The sequence below is a fragment of the Sus scrofa genome, chromosome 7, assembly GCF_000003025.6.
Source record: "Sus scrofa isolate TJ Tabasco breed Duroc chromosome 7, Sscrofa11.1, whole genome shotgun sequence".
Lineage (NCBI taxonomy): Eukaryota > Metazoa > Chordata > Mammalia > Artiodactyla > Suidae > Sus > Sus scrofa.
Genome location: NC_010449.5, coordinates 16,841,073 through 16,849,003, shown reverse-complemented (window position 1 = coordinate 16,849,003; position 7,931 = coordinate 16,841,073). Strand labels below are relative to the sequence as shown.

The 7,931-nt window shown below is 44.2% G+C and overlaps 1 long non-coding RNA gene across 1 annotated transcript; it reads right to left on the bottom strand.

The window, feature by feature from the left end:
- Window positions 742-7,469, bottom strand: LOC110261654. Its single transcript, XR_002346095.1, has 2 exons — window positions 6,494-7,469; window positions 742-4,082 (listed from the first exon to the last, which is right to left on the bottom strand). It is a non-coding gene; the product is annotated as an uncharacterized LOC110261654 (long non-coding RNA).

The window sequence follows — 7,931 nt, the reverse complement described above, 5'->3', positions numbered from 1 at the left end:
CCAATTGTTAAATATTCAGGAATCATTGAAACAGGTTGTTACTGTTGAAACCTTGAAATCAACTATGGTGGGAGTATTTACACCATGAAAATTGACAAACAGTACAAGCCTTTAAAATCCCCACCCCCACGCAAGCCAATTTACCAGCATGCTACTGTGTTCAAATATCATTTAAGGAACACAATAATGAAAAGCCCAGTTTTCTACTAATTTGTGTGGGATGGGGGGGTCTCCCTATTCACCAACTCTTAGACTTTCACACTTCCCCTGGGTGACTCCAAGTCTGGGTTCCATTTTTTTTTCCCCTTCTTTCTCTAGGCTCTTCCAACCCACTCAAGAGACTATCACAACTGAACATTAATTTGGAAGAAGCCTGTATTTGAATATAAATAGATTTGAATTTGAACCCAGATCAGGCAACCTGGCTTTGAATCCACAAGCCTGTATTTACCAGATGTATGGTTTGAATAACACTCATGTCTTTAAGCTTTGGGTTGTAAAAGGAACATAATAGGATTAAAATTTCCTTATAGTGCTGCTCTGGGTGATAAATGAATTATTATTATATGTAAAACATAGAATTCTGGCCATAGAAACCCCTGTGTGTGTCTGATTATTTTTCTTGTGATAGGGAGATGATCATGTGCCATGTGCACGGGCCATACTGTAGACTAAGTGGGAATTGCTTTTATTCTTTTTGTGGTTCTTTTATTATACAGGATTGGTATTTGGGTTAAAACACCTTTTTTTTTTTTTTTTTTTTTTTTTTTTCGGGGCCTGGTAGGCTGATGTCTCTTGGGTCACAGCCTGATATTTGGCGAGTTCCTATTGTCATATCGGATGGCATTTTCTGGGGGTGGACCCTCAGCGCTAAAAATGAGCAAGTCCAAAGTAGGTGGTTAGGAGACCCACCACCCACGGAAGGAGGAGGGGGTGCAAGGAGAGTCTGAGGACTCATCCTTCCTTTAATTGATAGAACTTAACGACTTGTAACATGCAGTCGATGAGAACTGCACCAATTTGTTTTATATTCCCTTGGGATTTTTTTTGAGCCTAGGGCACCATCGTGATAACGCAGTTCTCTTTTTGCTCTTTTGTGGTTGGGCTGGGATGGGTAGAAGTAAGCATTGTTCTGCCCTCACCTCTTCTCAGCTGCTACCCTCTCCCTAGAATGGTGGTCCTGTGTTCAGTAACACTCTGATTGCAGAGAGTCCCAAGGATGGGACAGACCTGTGACATCCCAAGGTCATGCCAATGCCAGCAGAAAAGGGGGAGGGGAGATGTCTCCTTGGCTTGAAACCCTCTGGATAGAGCTGACTCGGTGTTCCAATTCCTTGGCATCCGTGGACTAGTCTGCCCCAGCCCCTAGGCAAAGTGTCTTCCCCTGAAACTCAATCTTATGAAGAGAGGAATTCTTAATCCTGAAAAATACAGTATGTCCCAGCAGGTTTGTAAATTGGCTGTTAGACTCTCTGAGTCCAAACACACTCACAAGGCTACGTGGCTGGAGAAGCAAGAGGTCTGATTGCACATCCTGTGTATGTTGATCCCTACTACAGTGTCTGGTTTTAATTCAGCTTCTCTAAAATCTCTCAGTCATGCTGAAAATATGTCCATCAATAATTTCTCCATTGAATTGTGATACTTTCTTAGATTCTACAGTTCATGCAAAAATAACACCTGCCCTTCAAATCTCTATTACCCACAGGGTAATCCTCCATTTTCAAGAATCCTAAGTTGCTTGTATATGACTTTTTTGGTTGTGTTTTTTTGCCTATAATCTCTTAAAAATATCCTCATTTATTTCAGAGCAAATAATGTCAATCTGCCATGATGACCAGTTGAATAAGAGAAAGGAGGAGGAGGAGGAGGAAGAAGGGGAAAATAATCATGACTGACAGCCACTGGAAGCTTAACCAGTGTGCGAATCCACACTAAGTGGTTTGGATGCACCACTTCACGAATATACATAACGCACAGTATTATTAGCCCTGTTTTATAGAAGAGGAGTTGAGACCCATAGGGGAGTGAGCTTGTTCAAGGTCACATAGATAATCAGTGGTCAAGAGGGTCTATTCAGAGACGGCCCCACTAACCTGAGTGCTTCATACTTAACCATTGTGCTTTATCTTCTTAAGCATTTGGGATTCTGGGTTTGAAACAAAGAAACATATGATTACAAGTTGGCATAATTAAAGGTATTACGACTTGTACACCAACTCTTCAGAAAAGACAACAACCCTACATTTTTAGCATTTGTCCATTCACACAATGTAAATATTCCCAGTATGGTTGATTTCAGGTACCCAGCTTTTAGCATCCTTGCGTACCAAAGGCCATAGGTTTAGGAGACTTGGGTCCTGGACTCTATTCCCTTTTTACTCACATGCTATTGAGTAATAGGACTCAACGTTTTTGAACTTCCATGCCTTCCCTCATCAGTAAAATAAAAAATGGGAGAATAGGGGAATCAATTCCCTTCCTTTTTTTTTTTTTTTTTTTTTTTTTTTTTTTTGCTTTTTAGGGCCACACCCACTGCATATGGAAATTCCCAGGCTAGGGGTCAAACTAGAGCCGCAGCCATCAGACTACACCACCAACGCCAGATCCAAGCCATGTCTGTGACCTATACCACAGCTCATGGCAATGCCGGATCCTTAACCAAAATCGAGGCCAGGGATCAAACCCACATCTTCATGGATACTAGCCAGGTTTGTTACTGCTGAGCCACAACAGGAACTCCTTCCCACCTTTTTTTTTTTTCCCCCCTCAGGAACAGTCTCTATAATGTGACTTGACAGTTTGGAAAGTATAATTTTTTTTTTTTTTTAATGTGAAAATGGGGAATCTGCTAGGCACTAAAAAGGTCACTTTTGAGAAGAAACATTCTGTTTCAAGCTTAATGAAATTTAATAAATATAGTCATCTGTTTCCTTCCTTACCCCTCTATCTTGTCTAGGCTCTTCGTGAACACTTTCTTATTGGGTAATCGTTGGAAGAGAGACAATCAAAATGATTTTGCAATTTCACCTTGGAAGTATTTTGATTTTCTTAGGCAAAGGTTCTTCAGCTAACATATTTAAGACAATTAGTTTTCGTTGTAATCCTACTTATTATATTGTATATGCATATAAAAGCACTGTGGAGAAGTGATTCATAAACTTCATAAGACTATCAGAGAGTGCATAGCAAAAAGAAAAAAAAAAAGACATGCACATATCTAAATGGAGATTTCCAGAAGGGCTCAGGAACAGAATTTTCCCCTCATCTGCGCTAGGAGAGGGCAGATTTCTTACATAGGCACAAAGAGCCACCACTCATTGGCCTCAGTCTCCAAAATGAAAAGGAAAATAAAATATGTGCCTTACTTTTCTGAATAAATATCTAAATTTAACTAAAATTTAATAGCCATTAGCTACTAATGGGATTTTGATTGACTTTCATAAAGCATGTCATTCATTTTTCCATATATCTCCCCCCCCCCCTTTTTTGACTCTTTGCCTTTTCTAGGGCCACACCCACGGCATCTGGAGGTTCCCAGGCTAGGTGTCTAATCAGAGCTGTAGCTGCCGGCCTACGCCAGAGCCACAGCAATGCAGGATCCGAGCCGTGTCTGCAACCTACACCACAGCTCACGGCAACACCGGATCCTTAACCCATTGAGCAAGGCCAGGGATCGAACCTGCAACCTCATGGTTCCTAGTCACATTCCTTAGCCACTGAGCCACAATGGGAACTCCTATCCCCCCCTTTTAAAAGTCTTTGCTCCCTGGACTTGGAGTTCATTTTATAGTTGCAAGTGAATAGTCTTTTAGTCAATGTGAAACATGTTATTTCAGGACAGTCTACAACAAAGGGAAAGCTTGACATTCTTGTTTTAGAAACTCGGATATTGCCGAGCTGTCTTCTCTAACAGGAAGACATCCATTGGCCTTCCCTCATCTTTTCAGAAGCGCTGAAGACATACCACTTGCCAGGCAGCGTGAAGGCACTGGGGCCGTCAAGATAAATGTCCCCTGCCCTCGAAGAACTCTGTCCACCGAGGAGGATGCTAGGTGAGCAGAGAGCCCCAACACAGGGTGCTGGAGGAGAAGAAGAAACGCATTTCTGTGAGAGGGTATGACTGTTATAGGTGGCCAAACTGTCCCCAGTTACAGAGAACGTACAGGTACATAGGTCTCCTCGATTAAAAATGTTTCTTTTTTATTGATTTGTACAGCATTGTAACAGTAAAGATAGACATGTTTAAGGACTCACTTTTATTTCTCAATTCTCATGGTCAACTAAAATATATATTATGCATTTCAATTTCCAACCACAAATTCACATGTGCCTAAAGGAATACATTGCATTATCTAATCCGTAGTTCTCCATCTTGGATACACAGTCGAATATTACCTGGTGATGGGGCTGCTGGGAGTTTGTTTAAAATACCAGTGCTTGGTTGGACTTCCCGTGTGGCTCACAACAAAATACCAGTGCTTGGGCCACTTTTCCTTGGGGGTGGGGGGGAGGCCCTGAGAGAAATGGTGAGGAAAAACGGGATGCCCTTGAGGAGGGGGAGAGATGCTGCCAGGGTCTTTTCTGTCCATGACCCACACAAACATTCAGGGCACATGCTGGCTTTAGCGGCTTCCAGGCCAAGCCTTACCTGCTCCACTGGGAGGTCAGCCTCATGGGCACAGACCTGTCATATGATGTAGGAGACATGGACTTGCCTCCTTGCCCCCCAGAAATGATTTCCTACCTAGAGCGTTAGTGCTTGAAATCCCCCTATTTGATAGCCATGTCTTTTCTGGAAGCCTTATTTTCTTCAAAAATCTAAGTAGCTCTAAGAAATTACACTGAAAATTATTGGTTACTTGTACCATTTGTGGCTGATTTCTTATTTCTTGTTTGTTTGCTTTTTTTTTTTTTTTTTCTTTTTGGTTGTGCCCGTGGAATGTGGAAGTTCCTGGGCCAGGGATCAAACCCGAGCCACAGTAGCAGCCCAAGCCACTGCAGTGACAACACTGGATCCTTAACCTACTAAGACACAAGAGAACTCCCTTGGGGCTCATTTCCTGATAGCAGGTTTTGAAAGAAGGAGGCAAGGTGAATTTATGAGATTTGAATTCTTTTTTTTTTTTTTTTTTTTTTTTTTTTGGCTTTTTATGGCTGAAGCTGCACCTGAGGCATATGGTTGAATCAGAGCTGCAGCTGCCAGCCTACACCACAGCCAGCCACAGCAATGCAGGATCCAAACTGTGTCTGTGACCTATACCGCAGCTCATGGCAATGCTGGATCCTCAACCCACTGCACTGGGCCAGGGATCAAACCTCATGGATACAAGTAGGGTTTGTAACCCGCTGAGCCACAACAGGAACTCTAAGATTTGAATTCTTGATGCAGAGCTGGAGAAGGTACAGGAAGAGAAGGCCTCTGTTTAGTTCTCTCCAGGTAGGCTCCTCAGCCTGGGCCTGCAGCTCACTCCCGCCAGCCCACCACTTCAAAGTAGAACCAGTCCTTATTTAAACGGCACTCAAGACTCTGAGTGGCTCCCTCGTTACACAGAAGATTCTCTTCCATCCAGTTTTGCTCTCTCTGTTTTCTATCCAAAAGCTTCCTCTTTCGAGTGGGATTCATGTCAGAATCAAATGAGAAGCAAATAGAAAAATAAAATTCATAAGGCGCGCATGGGGGGAAAAATCGCTGACTCTTTACAAAACAACTGGCACAGGTCAACGTGGTGATCCTCTGTGTGCTCTATCCAGGCGACCGACTATCTATCCAGGTAGATGTCCTTCTGGCTCAGAACCACAAGCACCTGTCCCCTGAGAGGCTCGTCATGATGGTTCTGTAGATCACTTAGCACATTCTGAGTGCTCTGTGACTGTCGGGGATATGAGATTACCTTCAGGGGATGTCATGCCAGAGGAAGGTGCCAGGCAAATACTAGTATTGTTATTCTTTTAGCACAAATTTATAATTGACTTTCTGTTAAACATTGCAGCAAGTTAAATTAATTCAGTATGATTGCAGTCATTAAACAAATCCCTGGTAATGACTGCTTTCTTATTTTAGCATTCCTCACATCGCTGGGGTAATACCATATAAGGCTATTGCTCCATTGTCAGATTAATTGGGATGCGCAACCTGCCTTTTGCAATAGAGCCTGCACACAGCTTTATAGCAGCCGGACCATGATTTAAGGCTACTGCTGGACTAATTTACCTTTGAGATTTTCCCTATTGCTCTTGCCATTCCGTTAGGTACAATTGACTAGTTCATTACAGCGTACAAGTGGCTCAAGGCAATTTTTACCTGCTTAAAAAAAAAAAAAGCAGTGTGCTTTTAAAACCAAAACGCAGGGAGGAACTCTCCCACCATTCTTCTTTTGATGCTGAAATGCTGAAACTAACTCAAACAATAGGAACAGTGAGTAGGTATTCCCTTGATTTCACATTGGAACGGTCACCCCCCCACCCCCACCCCCACCCCAGAATCACCTACCATTTTAGCAAGCAGGATAGAAATAGTTAAGTCCTGAAGCCTGCGAGTTAAAAACTCTGCCTGAGAGACACACGATGTGAAACGTTCCTGCCAGGTGTGGGGGTAGCACTGCCAGGTGGGGACGGTGAATGGCGGGCCTCCTGAAGCTCGGCTTCACGGTCAAGGTCGTCTGACTGGTGCCACTTTAGAAACTGGCCCGCTTCTGTAGAGGACATTGAACGATCACCCCCTGCGAGTCAGCTGACTGCTGCATCATCGCCACTGCCCCAGCCCAGGCTCCTGCCGTTTCCTCATCACAACGCACACCACTAAGCAAAAAGCGACAAGAGTTTGAAAGTGTTCTTTTCCTGCTGCTACTTGACATGTCTTACGTGAGGAGTATTTACCTTTGTTTAGCCAGGAGCAGAGAAGCAATCTGAAGGTACAGGATGGCTTCACACTTGGCAGCGTGAATTTCCAGCAGAGCAGGTACTGCTCGGAGCCCGGTGGCCAGGCTGCCCCTGGTGCGGCGCGGCTGGGTCCCCGGCACTTGTGGGAATAGTTTGCGGGCTTCTCATACTGCGCCGCTCTATCTGCAGGAATAAAGGCTAGGACAAAGGAGATGCTGCTTGCCACGGTTTGTCTGGCTGGGGCCTGGGCGGGCAACCTCCGCTGAACTGATGCTGTGTGACTCGCCTAGCTTCCAGTTCAGGCTGGTCGCGGGGCCAGGCACAGATCCCCATTCCTCAGTTAGAACATGGTTTCAAAGGAGAAACCAGACTCACTGACCTAAATCCTTCCCAGTCCTCTCTGGATGCAGGGACAGCTGTCGACTAGCAGTGACACAACCAGCCATCAAGTGGAGAATCGTTGCGACTGCAGTCTGGGTGCAGGTGGAGCCTGGGAGAATGGCAGTTTAATTGCGGTCCTCTGATGGCTTCTTCTTATTTTCCTAAATACTCGTGCTCGCTAAGTATACGGTTGCCTGGATTAGTCTGCCTTCCATGCAGTCTTCATCTGCGCTGGTTGGAAATCAGAGAGCCAGGCAAGCCTGTTTACTGCTGGCTCTTTCCGGCGTGATGTTATGCAACTAGGATGGGTCACACTGACAACAAAGAAGGAAGCAGAAAGCATCACTTTATCTTCTCTTGTGATGTTAGCGGAACATAACTGGTCTTCGCAATGATGCCCTCCTCTGTGGTGTGTGTGTGTGAGAGAGAGAGTGTGTGTGTGTTTAATTTATCTAATCGAAGAGCCTAACAGATATCATGGGTGTGTGTGTGTATGTGTGTGTGTGTTTTAATGATTTGGAAAAAAAGGCAGCCAGCCTGTGGAGACAGCAATTTGAGACAGCCGCACATTTAGGTTATGGCAATTTGAAATACTTTGGTTCGTGAAGCCGAGCCCTAAGGGACGAGCTGGGTAACCGAGAAAGAGATTGTAGATAAAGAAATAAAAA